Raw genomic sequence first — 17,400 nt, forward strand, 5'->3', positions numbered from 1 at the left:
CTCCAATTCTCTTCCCAACTCAAATCAAGTGGAACTTTCAAAGGGTTTTACCAGATGCATGACATGATTAAATTTGTTGTTTGTATTAATTGACCTGAGGGAAGCAGTGGGAACTGAAGAGAGATGTTGAACCCAGTAAGGAAATTGTTGTAATAAGCTAGGAAAGAAATGATACATATCTGAGTTAAATCATTGGCAGTGGGTGTGACGATAAGGGCACAGATTCAAGAGAGAATCTACCAGATTTGGCAAGCATTTAAACATGGATTAGGGGGGAACTGAGAGAGGAAATAAACCAGTTGGAAGGGTGCCATATTTGAAATGCCTGTTGGGCATGATTAAGGACAGGTCTCCTTGTTGCTGCACCACCCTCACAATTGTCATGTTTGAACCCATCGTGGCAGCCATTGTGTCAATCCAGTTTGTCGAGGGTCTTCCTCTCTTCCGTTGGCCTCGTAAACTGGAAGTAAGAACTGTGAGAATAGTGAGGCCAGGAGAGAAGGTACTGGCGTTCCCTCCTCCCGCAAAATGCAAGAACTCTGGAGAACACCAATGTGTTTAAGAAGCAGTGAGGTAGTCACCTAATCTGGTGTCAATTTAAGGATTGAGTGTAGGGGTGGCGGAGTCTAGGATGTCAATCTGGAGATAGCCAAGGAAACTTCTGTGTGGGCATGGCCTTCTCCTGAGAATTCTGGGAAATCTGGTATTTCCTCCTTGGAGCGGGAAAGACTCTCTCTGCTACACCCTGGGAGACATTGCAGAAGACATGCCACATGGATGCACCAAGACCTCGGAAGCCAGAGAAGCCACAGAGAGACCCCTGCCAGCGCTGAGATGCTTACAACGCCACTGGACCAAAGACTTTCTACCCACTGGCCTGTGATTGTCCTGCATTTGGCTTCATTGCATGTGCTTCGTGAGTCTAAAGAGGACTTTATAGATTGGTATCGGACATATGGGTTAATATCAGACTTATGGTCAAGGACTGGGCTGGGCTGTTTTCTTAATGTACAATTGCTCTTGTATATAAAACTCTTTCTTATACACATGCGTGTCCATGGATTAGAAAGTTTAAGGAAAAAAAGGGACTAGAAGTGCCCAGCAGTGTCAAATGGAGCAACATTTTAGATAAGCCTAAAAAGACCCTCAATGACTTGGCATCAAGAACACGGTGGCCTGATCAGGGGCATCGTCAGCAGAGTGGGGCAGAAGCCACAGTAGAGGTGAAGGAAGTAGACAGGGTGAGGAGTGCACACAGCGAATTATCTACCTCAAGGAACGGAGGAGGAGAGGTGGGATGGTGGAGTGGGACGTGAGGAATGTGAGCGTGTTTAGCCGAGGAGAAGGAGGGGGCCTTGGGAAGACAAGGGCAGACGTCTTACTACCGTCGCCACACCCTCGCTATTAGGAGCTCCTCCCTCCACGTGACCCGGACGGCGTCCGCGAGGGCCGGCCCTCGCGAGACTACATCCCCCAGAAGCCCCCGCGGCCCTGGTGGGCGGGGCCAGGGCCTGGCGCGAGCTCCCGCGGCGCGAGCGGAAGAGGGAGAGTTTCGCTGAGGCGGCGGAAGCTGAGAACTACGGTGCCCCCGGTAACGACCAGCCCCCTCGTTTCCTTCTTTCCTTCCCTGCGCACCCCAAGCTTGGTTAGTCGCTTTTTCTCCTCTCCTGACAGCTGGGGTCAAGACTTCGTTTCTTCCTTTGTTTTTTAACCCCTGTTTTCTTTTTCTTCCTCACGGGACGCGGAGGGCGGGCCGGCGCCTGGGGCGGAGGTTACTTGGAAGCTTCCGCCCTTTGACCCTTGCGACCCCTGTGCCCTTAGGGGACCTGGAGCCCCTTTTGCTCCCTTGGAGTCGCTTGCCTACGGTGGGCCCTCGTCCCAAATAGTCCGTGCTCGGGGTGTTCCTTTCCCGGGTTTGGCCAGTTGCGGGAGGACTGGGACCGACCCCTCGGAGATTCGTGGGCTTGGGGCTCAGGGGCCGCCCCACGACGGCCGAGCTGCTGGCCCTTTCCGGGACGCGAGCCTGGCAGGCGAGCCCGCTCCGGGACCCCGGGCTACGGACTCGGCGTGAACCGCCCAGAGGGAGCGTGGACTTCCTGGGCGCCTTGGGCTGCCCTCGGAACGCGCCAAGTCCCACCCAGCCCAGCCGTCCCCCGAGCCCGGGGCCGGAGGCGCGGGCCGGCCACCCGAGATCTCTAACTGACCGTTAACTGGTGCCGCAGTTTCTTTATCGGAAAAGCGGGGATTATGGTTTTCGCCCTGCTTGCTTCCCAGCGATGTTGGGGGGTAGGAAGGGGGCTCTGGTCGAGCTTGGGAAGCCTGGGACCGGCCGCACGTGATAAGTCCGACCTGAGCACCTGCCAGTCCGAGGCCGCGGAATTTGAAGATCGCGTTCAGTCCTTAGGTGGCTCCACCTGTTAACAAATCAGGTCGGAAAAGGTGTCTTGGGAAATAGAATGAGCCGCCCTCGAGTTTTCATGTCAGGTTTTTGGAGAAGAGGTGACAGTATAGGCCACCTGTGGACTATACATTTTAAAAATGTGAACTCAGAGTTTCAGCCTCTTCAAAGTTGGAAACCGCCCCCCTCCGCCCCACACACAGTGCACTCGGCTGGTCCGTCTGCCCTTGCTCAGAACCTTTATCTTATCTCAAAACCGAACCACTGCCGCCAAGTGAATTCCTACCCGTGCTACTACCATCGAGGGATCCCCACACACGGAGACCGGATGAGACAGGGTAGAACTGCCCCGTTGGCTTTTGAAACTAACTCTTGGTGGAAATGGAAAGCCTTGTCTGTCTCCTGTGGTTTCGAGCTGTTGACATTGCTGTTATTCCAAAATGTAACCAACCACACACATCACCAGGCTCCTTCATATCCCAGAAACCATTTAAAGACTCCTAAATGTGGTGGTGAGCAAATACCTGTCACTAGCAGTTCCTGACGATTTTTTCTGTCCCCTTTCAGTTACGACTCTTTTTCTATCTCCAGTTCTAACAATTCTGACAACCGTTTATGAGTATTAACATTGGGGCTATATTGGAATATAAATAGCCGATATCTAATCTGGTGTCTGTTTCTGGTATGTCAACTCGGAGAATTTTAAGCAATTAGCTTAGTATCTTATTTCCCCTGTGAGAGAGAGTTGGGATTTTGCGAATTTTAAGAGTAAGCTGTGCTTGTATTTATTCTGAAATCACGGTTGAAAAATACTTAAACGTGGTTCAGAAAACTCAAAGAGGAGGTGGTACAGTATGTTAGTTGAGTGCACAAAGTCTGATTTTCACGGAAGTGACCTTTTTTGTTTCTAAAATTTATTTTATTGGGGCTCATACAACTCTTAATCACAATCCATACTCAAGTCAGAAGTGACTATTTCAGTCATTTCAAATTCTGGTGTTAGAACTTATTCACTGTGTGATTTGGGGCAGGTTGGTTGACCTCTGAGCCTGTTTACTAATCGCTAAAATTGATACATTAGCATTTACCTCACAAGTTGTCTATAAAGGATTAAATGTGAATATAAAGTGTTAAGTAGTGGTTGGTGCTAGTAAATCTTTATTGTTGTTGCTACTGTTATTAATGACTAAGATGATGGTGCTAATGATAATTTTAGATAAAGTTTACTCCTGAAATGGCCCTTGTTTGTAAAGTGAGGATAATTATCCTTAGCCCACATACTTTAAAAAATAGCGTGAATGGCTGTCTGTAATAACTTAGAAGTTCTCAGATTGCAGGGGTTTTTTTTCAAGCAATTACATTTTATATAAAGATTATATTACACTATTTGTCACTTTTAGACCTTCCCCAAATGCTGCTGTGTAAAGACTGTATTGGGATGTGCTGTGTTTTTATTTTACTGGAGATGCCAAGTGCTGCTTTGTACCTAGTTTGTTGAAATTGGACTGGTGCTTCGTTCATAAGAATTCAGCTTTCTGCACATTGTAGTTTATAGCAGAACATATATGTTTATGACTCAGACTAGGATAGGGTTTTACTGAGGGAAACCATTTTTGTCAGTCTCCCCTCCCCACACCTTTTTATAAAGATAAAACTAGACAATTGGATTTAATTATAAAATTTCAACCTGGTGAATAGGGTCAGGGAGACTTGGCCACCCTCATTTTTGAAGGTGAAAACTCTTAGTGGCTGGTTGCTTTAACGTGTGAATATGCAAAAAATAACACTCAGAGAAACCAAAAAGGAAAGCCTAGAGAAGAATTTGTTGGTTATGGCAAAAATCTCAGGGTTAAGAATGGAACTCTGTATTTTTCATTCCTTCACATGCCATGTTGACTACAAGATAGATGTCTGCAGACTCACGTGTAGAAGTGTTTCTTTTTTTCCTGTTTTCAGTGTGGTATTCCCCCAGCTGTTTTGCCAGTTGTATTCATACCTCAAGTTTATGAAACATCAAGACAACTAGTCTTTCACAACAGACTTGAATACAAAGCAATTGAAAGAGTCACTTCCATGAAAATCAACTGTGTGCTTTAAACATACCATTTCTCATTTATGCTTTAAACACTTGTTCTTTGGCTGTTTTTCAGTTTAAAAGTTTTTGGAAAGCAGACTCATCTTCATCTGTAGCATGCACAAGTAATGGATGTTGAGTTTAGTAATGTTTGTACAGGAGCCCTGGTGCTGTAGTGATTATGCTTTGGGTTGTGATCCGAATGGTTGGCAGTCTCTTACCACCAGCAGCTACGAGGGAGAAAGACTGAGCCTTCTACTTCTCTAAACTGTTAAATTCTTGGAAACCCACAGCAGGCTCCCTTTGAGTCAGCTTTGACTCATGCTGTGCATTTGGTGTTGAGTAGTGCCTAGTTGGAGCATTTTGTTACTGGGCCCATGGCACTAAGGCATGTGCATGAGTGGCTGTAATATAGTGTGGAAATGTCTCAAACTTTGGAATCAGATAAACCAAGATTTGAATTCAGGCTACTTCTCAGACTGTGACTTTGGTTCATATAATCATTCTGAGCTCAAATTCTCATTTTTAAATTAAAAGATAATATTAACTCTGTATTACATGGGTGAAAAGATTAGAGACTTAAAAAACATGTATTGAAATATATACACACACACACTAGTCAGGAAAACATAGCAGGTGCAATTATTACTGTTACATTTTCTACTATTTTTTCTGGTAGTTGTGGATGATTTTGGTCACACATCTATATTCCCCTCATGGTTCACATGATCTGCATATTTCTTTGCTAGGCAAGGTTAAGGTTGTTGACTGACCATGGAACCCTAAAACACAGCAAAGCTAATTGGTCAATGTGGAGTTTGAATCTGTGACCCTGTCCTCATTAGCTCCATCAGCTAATGAGTCACAAAATACCTTCCCAGAGTAAATGAAAGGACGGATATATTTTTGATTTAGCACTCATTAGGTAGACATAGCAGAAGTAAATGAACTTGAATTTGAAATAAAGGTAAAGATTTTTAATGGTAAACATAAATATAAAACTTAACTTTACACTGCATAAAACCTCTAACATGATCTTTGATAACTACAGTCCTGAACTATAGATAATTCTTTTTGTTGTTAAATTGTTTTTGTTGCAGACTTTCCCCTATAAAGAAGTGAGAAGCAATGGAACTAGGCTGCTCATGTTTTGAAAGAGAACCCTCGTCTGTGATGCCACCCACTAGGAAATGTGCTCGTAGCCAGTGGGGAAAGCATTTAGAATTCTCCATTAATGAGCCCAGCAGGATGGATGAAGTCTGGATAACTCCTAAGAGCTTATTGAATTACAGAGAAATTCCAGTTGTCAGAGCATTAGATAGAAGAGAAGTTATTGGGTGTTGCTCAGCAGTAAACCTTCATTTGGAGAGAGTTTTCTTCCCCTTAATAAAACATAGACCAGTTGCTCCCAGTCTTGTCCCTTTCTCACTGTCATGCTAGCCTTCTGTGTCATTTTCCATTCTTCACATTTACTTTCAATGTTACTCCTGTATCTATCTTTTTTTATGCCAACTTTGGCTGATTTGGGACTAAGGATGAAAACAAGCTGAGAAATACTGTTGAAAAGAGCAGATTTTGGGTGTATTAGTCCTGTGACGTTTTCAAATAACACAGTTTAGCCTATTAATGTGATGATGTGGGTTTGTAGAACTGGCAGGTAGGTAACTGGCGACTGTTCTTTCTGTCTGGGTGATCTTTCTCTAACTCTTGACTGCCTCTGACTGGCTTCTCAGCGTTTATCCTGTTATATGCCTTTTGTCACTTACTTTTACAAAATAATTATTTTTATTCATGTTTTAATTTTTTCCTCTAGATTACAAAACTTCATAACTGCAGATTACATGCTATTCTTTATGTCTTTGGTACCATATATATAGTTTGTAGTCAGAATATAAAGGAAACATTAAATATTCGTGGAGAATGGAATTTAAAAGATACAGGAATGTTCCATGAGTCTTTTGAAGTCCTTTTGTGTTTGAGATTAAGTTCTCTAAGTAGAGACTGCCTTATTTAAACAAATCAGTTCAGTTGCATTGTCAGATGCAACCTGTGTTGAGAAAAGCACATGATTAATGTAGAGCTGCTGAAAAAGGGAAAGACGTTTTTCTGGTTTTTGTATCATAGCAAGCAATTCCAAATCTTAGTGCTGTAAAACAAGTATTTTATTTTGCTTATAGATTCTTTGGGAATTCAGATAGGGTATTGTGGAAATGATTTGGCTGAGCCTTAATTGGGAAAACTCAAAAGCTGGTGGTAATAGGTGACTGACAGCTAGAATATGGAGGCTTCTCCACTTACTTACGGGGTAATTGGTGTTGGCTGTCCCCTTAAACACCTACATGTGGCCAATCCATGTAGACAAGTTTGGGCTTCTTCACAGTGCTCCATACTCATACTTTCAAAAGAAATCACCTTAATTTGTTTGTATGATTGGTAATTTTCTGCTTCCATCTCAACTTTCAGACTCTATGATGATTTGCTGTCCCCTTGATAAATGTTTATTTTCAGTGACCATTAAGACATGTTGACTTTAGACAGAGAACCAATGATTTTTTAAGTCTCTAAGACTAAGCTGGAGAGTTTAGATATGATCTATAGGTGACCAAATCTGCTGAGAATCAAAAGATGTAGCCTGTTTATAAAAGTTGTCCTGGCAGCTTTGTATGTGGGGTAACCTCAAGTAGGAAGGAGGTAGCTGGAGAGTATTTATTGTCCAGTCGTGTAAATAGAGTAGTTGTGAAACAAGGAACAGTAAATAAGTGCTGGATGAACTGAAGAGTTAGAAAACCTGAAAATTTTGAGCAGGGCATGTGAAGTCTATTGTGGTGTCATCGTTAGTGATGATACTGGAAAAGGATCTCACGGTAGGTCTACAGAGAAAGATAATGAATTCAGTTTCTAATATGTAAAGTTATTTTTGGACAATTTAGTAGTTTAAAATACGATGTTTTAAAAATAAAGAATTTATTCATCGGAACCACTGTGATCACTTTTAAAGTCATCTGAGAAGCCACATACTTACCCACAGCAAGTTCAAAATCCAACTCTGCCATTCAGTTGATTCTCATAGCTGCCCTGTGGGATGGGGTAGACAGACTGCTCCTGTGAGTTTCCCTGACGGTAACTGTGGGCGTGGAAAGTCTCCTCTGCCTTCGTTTTGAACTGCTGACTTTATGGTTAGCAGCCCAAGGCATAACCACTGTGCCACCATGGCTCCTAAATCACTGTGATCACTTTTAAAGTCATCTGAGAAGCCATTAATTTATCCTTAGCAAGTTAGCTTTGGGATTTCTCCAGTTAGAGCCATCCACGAAAACCAGTCTTATTACTTGGTGTTGATAGCCTTTGTTCCCCAAAACGTGCCTTGCTTGATCACCCATCTTATTGACTATACTTGTTTCTAAGTGATATTTGGTAGTTTCTAAAAATTAATATGTGAAGACCATGTTTATTACCAAGGAGGATATTTGAACGGGAATCCTGATTGCTGAGAACATTAAAGTCTTAAGCTGTGTTAGCATCTTTGGGATTAGGTGCTAATGTGCTCTGGTTAGGGGAGTGGATGCTGGAGAACTTAGCTTTGAATTTTTTCATTAGTATTATTCCTATTAAATGTGTATCTTGAGCATGTTAATTAACTTGTCTGGTTTCCGGTTTCCTCATTTTATCAATGAGGATAATGATATTTCTCTATAGGATTGTTGTGGGTTTTAGTTCTTGGACTTAGAACAGTGTCTGGAAGAATTCAGCACTCAGTATATACAGGTAATCCCTGAATTATCACAAGGTTCAGTTTTGACATAAGTTGAGTACCTCAATCTCTTGTTTTCATTATTATTGCATTTTATTATTGGTATCTTTATAAATCCAGCATTATTTTGAGTAATAAATTATAAAATTGAATATCTGTTAGCAAATATCTGAGAATAATAGCAAATTGCTAACTGTAACATATTACTAATAATAAGATGTAAGAACAGAACAAAGCCAGACAGATGGTGAGGTATAGTATAGTTCGTTATAACTTAAATATGTCATACGATGGGACTACCTGTATTATGGCACCTACTGCTACAACCACCACTTTATTTTTGTTTGCTTGTTTGTTTTAAAAATCAGTCATGTTTCTATGGAATTAATTATGTTTCATACAAGTAGAGCTATATACGGACAAAATTTGAGCAAATGAAAGATCAGACATGGAGTGTGGAATGTGGTTTTCTAAACTGTTTAGATTCCAATTTAATGGGAGAAGAAAAAAAGATTCAGGTTGAATATTGGGGAGTAAGCATAACAAAGAGCTGTGAGGAAGGAAAACTAAACCCACTGCTGTTAAGTTGACATTCCCATTCATAGTGACCCTATATAGGATTTCCAAGGATGCCACTTTTTACAGTAATAGACAACCTCATTTTTCGTCCTTGGACCAGCTGGTGGGTTTGAACCACAGACCTTGCTGTTAGCAGTCCATTGCTTACTGTGCATCTCCACCAGGGTTCACTGGAAGAAGAAATATGCTATTAAAGGGGCAGAGCAAGATTTTTTAGAGAGAAAGAAAAGAATGTGCTTATGCTAGTATATTGGGGTTTATTGGTTTGTTTGGTGCCATTGAGTATTGAATCAAACTACCCTTTGCACTCATGGGCTGTTATCTTTCAGGAGCAGGTCATTAGGCATTTCTTTTCATGGAGCCACTGAGTAAGTGTGAGTCACCTTTAGTTAGCAGCTGAGTCCTTAACTATTCCTCCACTGGGACTCCTTGTTTACTGAGATAGAGCCTATATTAAGTAGCATTACATTTGATAGTTCGTAGCAGAGATTTCCAAATGATGGAGGCTGAAACATGCTACAAGTTCATTTCTCACTATCAGGCATTTCTTGAGGTAGACAGTTTAGAACTGGCATCATTCTCCACTTCAGCATCTTGCTTATTGCTCCACTCTGCACGGATTCCACTCTTTCCCACAGTCACTTTACAGTCTTCAGTTGAGAATGGAAGCTTCTAGCCTTTTCATTAATATTTTCAACCAACGGAGAAGAGGAAGGGAAAACAACACATTTTCCTTCCTTTAAGGATACTTTCTGGAAGTTTCCCTTTTAAATCAAACACCATTGGTGAAACGATCATAAAGCTACACTTTGTTGCTGGAGAGTGGGGAAAAGTGTATATGTTGGAGTGGGCAGATACCTGGGATTAAAGAACAGAAACCCTATTCATCATCTTGGTGTAGCTAGATTAGTAGTGTCAAGGTAGAGTTAATTGTGTTTAAGATAATTTAATTTACTGTTGGTAATCTTCGATAGTTTCTATAACTATGAACCTATGAATGCAAAACTACTGAAATTATAGCAAGGATAAACAACTGAAATTATAGCAAGGATACTAAGTTGTATGTGAACCTTTCCTGAGTCTGCTTAATTAGGAATATCAATTTCACATGAAAAAGATATATAACATATATATTTCCTTATTCAGCATAAATGTTGGCTATAATTCATAGGGTAACAAAGTGCAGTAAAATTGAAGGTAAATAAGTCTTTGGTATTCTAATTTGTTTCAAACCTGTAGTTTTACCCAACCTTCATTATACTCTCCAGTTTGGTTGATTTTTGGCCAATGTTTTTAATCTTGCTCTATCCTTTTATATTATTACACTCTCACTGCTATTAATTGTACTTCCCAAAATAGATAAATGAGCAGATTTAATTAAATGTTATTTGCACTGTCTCTTGATCATTAATGAATTTGTAAGTCAGCTTAGACCTATAATCTTCCTAGTATTAAATTTACTGAATTCTTTCTTTCTGCCAATCAGTTGGTAATTACTTGTTTTATTTTATAAACTTCTTTATTTTGCATTTTATGCTCTTTTAATATTAGAAAGGTGTGAAAGTCTCCCCAAAAGGAGTAAGGAAGCTTTTTATTCCCCTTTCAGTTGAAAGTATTTTATTGATACATTTTTTAATGAATTACTACAATATATTTAAGATTAAAAGTTCATATATGTAGTCTAGCTGGCTTTTGTTTCATGGATATTCTTTAATATTGTCATTTAAAATTATTTTCTAAATGCTTTTTGTGTGCTATCAACAGTTATATAGCTTTAGATGAGACATAATTTAAAATGTTAAGTAGTGAAGAACTTAAATAATAAAATAGAGCGAGTAGCTCTCTTGTCCCACTCCCATTTCTCCATCTCTTCCCTAAAGCTAATTACTTTAATTTTTAAAGGGTGTCTCGTCTGTCACTTACATATCCCTGTATCCATAATATTACACATATAGGCTATCTTTCTGTATTGTTCTAAAATTGTGAGGGGGCCTTAAAAGTTCAGGGACAGTTGGAGTGAAAAGATTAATTTTCTTCCACAAGCTTTATGAAGTTTCCTCCCAAATATAACATTTGCCAATTAAAGTATACACATGGAAAAATTTAATTTTCTCTTATATAGGTTTTGGATATTGCTTTTTAAAAAAGATCATTTTATTGGGGGCTCTTATAACAATCCATACATTAATTGTGTCAAGCACATTTGTATGTATGTTACCATCATTATTTTCTAAACATTTATTTTCTATTTGAGCCCTTGGTATTAGGTCCTCTTTTTTTCCTTCCCTCCCACCCTTGTGACCCCTTGATAAATTATAATTTATTATTTATATTTTACACTGACCACTGTCCTCCTTCCCCATGGTTTCTGTTGTTCCTCCCCTTGGGAGGGGTGTGTGTGTGTGTGTGTGTGTGTGTGTGTGTGTGTGTGTAGTTATGTGTCAATTACTACAATCAGTCCCCCTTCCTACCCTCTTCTCCCCATTTTCCCCTTACCCTCGTGGTACTGTTAACTCCCATTTCTGTACCCGAGGGGTTTATCTTACCTGGATTTTGTGTGTCATGGCTGTACATACTCCAGACTAGCCGTAACTGAAAGACAGGACTGAGGTCATAGTGGGGGGTGAGGACGCCTCAAAGAACCAGAGGAATATCCGTGCGTTTCATTGGTGCTACACTGCATCCTGATTGACTCATCCCTTCCTGTGACCCTTCTGTGAGAGCATGTCCCATTGTCTACAGATGGGTGTTGAGTCTCTGCTCTGGCTCCCTTTGTTCACCACAATATGTTTGTTTTGGGTATTCTGATGCCTGTTACCTCATACCGTTGACACCTCATGATCTCACAGGGTGGTGTGCTTCTTTCATGTGAGCTTGCTGCTACTCTGCTAGATGGCCACTTGTTTAACTTCAAGCCTTTAAGATCTCAGACACTATCATAGCTGGGCACCATCAGCGTTCTTCACCACATTTGCTTGTGCACCCATTTTGTATTCAGCAATTGTGCTCAGAGGTTGAGCATCACAGGTTGTTCGAACAAAGCGTTCTTGTGTTGAGGGAGGGCTTGAGTGGAGGCCCAAAGTCTGTCCACTACCTCAATGTTTTGGCATCTAAATATATGTAGATCAACTTGTAAATATGTATACCTCTATCCATAGCTTTGCTTCCATTTTTGGATATTTCTTTTGAGATTTTTCCATTTTAAAATATTCTGTACTGTGTCTGTGGACCTATATATATCTCAGTACAGAAAGAGCAGCAGCATCATTTTTCATGACTGCACAGTTTTTTATAGAGTGATGGATGCTGTACCATCATTTAATTAACCTGGCGCATAAAGATGGGTATTAAGGTGGTTTATACTTTTTAACTATTAATAAGCACTTCTAGAATAAGTATCTTTGTAGAAGTTCAGTTTATGACAAATTCTCAACATTGCTTGGTCAAAGACCTTTTGATAAATAGAAAAGTTAAAAAAAGATAATGCTTGTGGTGCTGTTGAAACTTAGACTTCCATCAACAATGTTTAAGAGCACTAATGCAGCTACTTTCACAAAGTAGGATCTTACTGCTCTTTTAAAATCTTTGTCAGTTTGAAATTACCTTTATGTTGTATGTCTTTGCTAGCTGATGAGGCTTGCTTATCATGTCCATCCCTGTATCCACTTTGTGCCATATACTGCCCTTTGTATTTCTTTGTGTTTTTGATCATTTATATTATTTACTTCTGTGTCTTTTTTGATACTATGATTAGTAGGTGTATCTTTCCCCTCGGTCTAATGTAGCGATTCTCAACCTGTAGGTCATGACCCCTTTGGGGGTCAAACAGCCCTTTCACAGGGGTCACCCAATTCATAACAGTAGCAAAATTGCAGTTATGAAGTAGCAATGACAACAATTTTATGGTTGGGGGGGTCACCACAACATGAGGAACTGTATGAAATTGTTGGCATTAGGAAGGTTGAGAACCACTGGTGTAGTGCTTAAAGAACTGAAAATGAAGAAAGATAATATTCTCTCTTATTTTTGTTTGTGAGTTTCAAAAAATTGTATGTTTTATTTTCACTGCATATTGTAGGTAAATCAACGTGTTAAAATCTTAGTATTTACAAAATGAGGTAATGAAAATTAAATGCCTAAAATCTGTAGCTGCTAAAGTAATGGTAGCTATTTATTTTTATAAAACAGACTTGTATTTTTATTTTCCAGGTGAGGCTGCTGTCTATCAAAAAGGCTTTTTAACAGTTGGTCATCAGACACAATCTATCTGCATCCACTAGAGCTTTTTATTCAAAAAGCAAATGTCAGTGATTCGGTAAGCCGGTTGCCTGTAATTCTGCTTATTATATTGAAATACTGTTTGTTTATGCTTAAGGTTGTTTGCTAATATTGTTTTTAGTGTAATTTCACTTTAACTATACTTATTATAATATGAATTTGAAAGTAGAAGTTTCCTAAATGATTGATTTTAGTATTGTGTTAAGAACTGGGGCTAGTTAATATTGGAATTATTTTTCAAAGTTGAATATCTACCGTATATACTCGAATATAAGCCGACCTGAGTACAAGCCGAGGTACCTAATTATTACCTGGGAAACTAGAAAAACTGATTGACTCGATTATAGACCTAGGGTGGAGAATGCAGAAACTGTTGGTGAGTTTCAGTAATCAAACCAAATGAAAATAGAATTACTAAAAATTGAGACATCAGTGGGCTAATGTATTTAAATATTTATTTTAAATAAAAAACATAAATAAAAGGACAAGTCATTTAACATTAGTAAACCATGTCTTCTGGAAGGTCTTCCCATGCATCTCGAACCTACTTTGCTATTAACTCTTAAGTCAGGCTTCATGAGATTTCCTCCTTTTTGTTAGTCCGGCTTGACCAGATGGCATCCATTCATGCCGCATCCTTCGTACATGATCTTCCTTCGCACATGGTCTTTAAAAGGCTTATTCAAAGATACATCCAGAGGCTGCAGTACAGATGTAAGCCCACCTGGAATAATGGCTAAAGTAACTTTACTAGATTTTGCCAATTTTTTTTATGTCATCCGCTAGGTGGGCTCTGAACATATCCCAAACAAGTAACAGTGGCTTTTTCTTTAAAGCTGCTCCTGGTCGTCAGTTTCAAATTTATTCTAGCCATTTTTTTGTTCTGTCTTCATCCATCCAGCCTTTAACATGTGCACGCATAGGAATTCTTGGTGGGAAATTAATCTTTTTTAGGCAAGGTCTTTCTTTTAAAAATAATGACAGGAAGCAGCTTGGTTCCATTAGCCAAACATGATAGAACAACTGCAAAGTGGTTTTTTTTTCATTTCCTGTGGTTTTGAGAAACGTCGTTTTTTCATCTAAACTTGCCACAGTTCTGTTGCTTGGAAGATCAAAAGTCATGGCAGTTTCATCCATATTCCCAGTATCTGCCAGGTCACAATTATAAACCCTTCTTTGTTTTATAGTAGATGACTGGAATGACATAATTTTTCCTTCAAGGTCTTGTGGCAATTTCTGGGAAATCTTTGTTCTTTGTCTCAAACATACCGGTAGGCCAAACCTATTCATGAAGCAGGTACACTATCCTGCTGACGCAGCACATTTTTCAATGCCTGGTGCTTTATATTTGTCATCCTTAGCCCTTTGTAGAGCATATATGCAGATTCCCATGTGTGTTACGCAGTAACCATTTTGACGACACTCCATAACCCATTTATGCAATTCACTCTCTAGAGCCCATAAAAAGACATTAAACCATGACAAGCTTTTTTAGCTTTTGGAATCTGTTCCAAGTCAGCCTTCATTTTCCGCCACTCTCTCACTTGCTTTTCGTCAATACAGAATTCCCTACTTGCAATACTGTTATTGCTCTCTTCTGCTCTTGACACAACCTTCATTTTGAAACCAGCCTCATATGGCCGGGGTTTTTGTTTTGGTTCAAGAGTATCCATTTCTAATAGGATAAAAAACAAGACTTTGAAAAAGAACTTTCATGGTAATGCGCCCCCCTACTCCAGAGGAGGTGGGGGGGGGGGAATCCGTGCGAGAGGGGGAATGCAGGATGTGAATTAACACAGAGACCAGAGGGGAGAGACAGAGCGCAGCCACAGACACATCCTTACCAGTTCAGCTGCTGGTGTAAGTGAATCACTACGGGTGTTTCTGCGAATTGGAGCTGTCCATGTCATAGGACGGCTCTGATTGGTTAGATGTGAGTAAACAAACATTGAAAGCCCTGCAGTGTCAGCGGGGCTTTGAATGAACAGTGGAGAAACGGCAATCACCGGCCATATAATGGGCGCTTGTCCCGTTACCTTGGGGGGGGGGCAGCGAGATGTTATACCTCCCTGGGGTACCACTGACCCATGTATAAGCCAAACCCCAGTTTTTCAGCACATTTTTTGTGCTGAAATGCTCGGCTTATACACAAGTATATACGGTATGTTCTGCTACTCTCATCCCAGTATAAGAACTGAGAACTAGCATCTTCTCAACTTGTGACTCTAGCTCTTAGGGAATGGCAAAGATGCAGTGCTATTTCAAGGATTTGATTAACGATTCAAGAAAATTTGATAGCCAGTTAAGTCAAGAAAGTATGATAATGCAGAATGAATAATGCTATCAAAGAACTTTGACATGAAAAATAACTAGAGATATGAAACTGATTTTAATTTTTAATATTACCACAGTTATTTATTTTTAATTAAATGTCCCCCAAAGACTTAGAATTGATACAGCATGCTATTTTTTTTTTTGAGAAGGGAGAAATTCCCAAATTTAATTTTATTATAACATGCTATTTTGTGAGAGGTTTTTCTCATGCACATCCTCTGATGATCTGTTCTGTCTGTCTGGCTTCTAACTCTTATGTTCCCAGTGACAACGAGGAAGTTGATAGGAGGGTGAAGGCTTTAGTAGTAACCAGATTGGCCATAGCAACTGTCAAAAGAAATGATACCTGGTGAATTTTATTTTAAATCGTTTTACATAACTAGACAATAGTGAGAAATAAATGTTCATGTTACGAGGTGAATTTAAGCTTTGTGTTCTCAACTTAAATCCGATGATGAGAAGCCATAAACACTTATGGAAAGAAGTTGGCTTTCCTTTAATATGTTTTTTGAGTCACACCTCTGCTTATGCTAGTGCCAGGAAGTGGAGTGTTGTTTGCATGGCTAGTGTGAATAAAGCAAAACCAAACCTAGTGCTATTCGATTGATTCACTCACTCGCCCTGTAGGACAGAGTAAAACTGCCGCATAGGATTTCTAAAGCTGCAATCTTCATGGAAGTGGACTTTCTCAGAGCAGATGGTGGATTTTGGGTTTGAACAACCAACCTTTCGAGTAGTAGCCAAGTACACCTAATCATCATACATTCCAGTGTGAATAATCCCCACTGCGGATCGAGTTGATTCCAACTCAGTAGTGACCCCATTTAGGGTTTCCGAGGCTAAACCTTATCACTTTCTCTAAGGGGCTGGTGGTTTGAAAGCCAAGCATGTGGTTAGTAGCCCACCATTTACCCCACAGTACCACCCGAGCTCCTTTGTAGAGTGAATGGAGGCATAGGATATCACGGTGCTTGATTCTGAAGTTGCCCAGACAGAGCAAGTCAGAGTGAGTTTTAATCTTGCCTATTTAAAATCTCCTTGTACCTGTCTTATTAGGATTTTTTTTTTCCAAGAAGAAACTAATTTGCAGTTGGCTATAAAGAGTGACATTGTATCTGGGAAAATGCTGTACTAACACTCTGCACTGTCCCACAAGAGTACTTCTCAACTCCCCAAACAGTGCTGACAATCTCTGGCAACCTGTAAATTGTTGGCCTGCAGTTTCTGAAGATGGACAGCAGAGCGAAGTGGATGTGTGTGGGTTGCAGAGGAGATGGGGAGGAAAAGAAATGAGAGAAGAGAGCAGATCACCTCTTAGGTTCTGTGGGCAAGTTGAACAGAAGCTCTCAGAATGTGACTATGAAATGGCCAGAGCGTGTATATATATTTTGTTGGGGTTGGAAATAGTGCATTTCATGGTATTATTTTTTGTTCTATCATTAAGATTATAAGATTAACTGTTCTGTTGATGAGGGTGTGGATTAGATTGAATGAAACATTTTGAAGAGACCATAAATATCATTTCATGACAGGAAATGAGACCAAAATGACCAAGGTAATGAGGATGGGCTTATCTTTTCCACAAATTGTTGTAATGAAAGTGAGGCCAGTTGGCTGAGCCTTTTTCTCAGATAAATTTTTCTCATTTCATGTACAAACACACATATGCATACACATACCACCAGCTTTGCACTGGTATTATTTCAAAATAAATTGCCAACTCTAGCAGTCTTTGTCAGATATCAAGGCATGGATTTCTGGATTATTTGACTCATGGAGTAGAATTTTATTTGAGACCAATTAAGTTATGGCTCAATTCTTAAAAATTACTACAAAAGATGTGTGTGTGTGTGTGTGTGTGTGTGTGTGTGATCTCTCTAGGCATATTGACTAATTCTGAATATAGGATTGGATTTGAAGCACATCGTTTTGGAGCCTGTCTTCCTTGTTGATCCTGTTTTTGGTTAAATAAGTGTGCTTGAACAT

At 40.0% G+C, this 17,400-nt stretch overlaps 1 protein-coding gene across 3 annotated transcripts in view; it reads left to right on the forward strand.

The window, feature by feature from the left end:
- The first annotated feature begins 1,497 nt into the window (after positions 1 to 1,497).
- The window catches only part of R3HCC1L (R3H domain and coiled-coil containing 1 like), a 93,885-nt gene continuing 77,982 nt past the window's right edge, over positions 1,498 to 17,400 (forward strand). For 2 of the 3 annotated variants that reach the window (XM_075534002.1, XM_075534000.1), the window contains exons 1-2: positions 1,538 to 1,645; positions 13,012 to 13,117. The gene's annotated coding sequence lies outside the window, so the exon portion shown is untranslated. Of the gene's footprint in view, positions 1,646 to 13,011; positions 13,118 to 17,400 lie in introns of all 3 variants that reach the window. The other variant, XM_075534001.1, reaches the window with a different exon arrangement.

The sequence above is a fragment of the Tenrec ecaudatus genome, chromosome 16 (assembly GCF_050624435.1).
Source record: "Tenrec ecaudatus isolate mTenEca1 chromosome 16, mTenEca1.hap1, whole genome shotgun sequence".
Classification (NCBI taxonomy): Eukaryota; Metazoa; Chordata; class Mammalia; order Afrosoricida; family Tenrecidae; genus Tenrec; species Tenrec ecaudatus.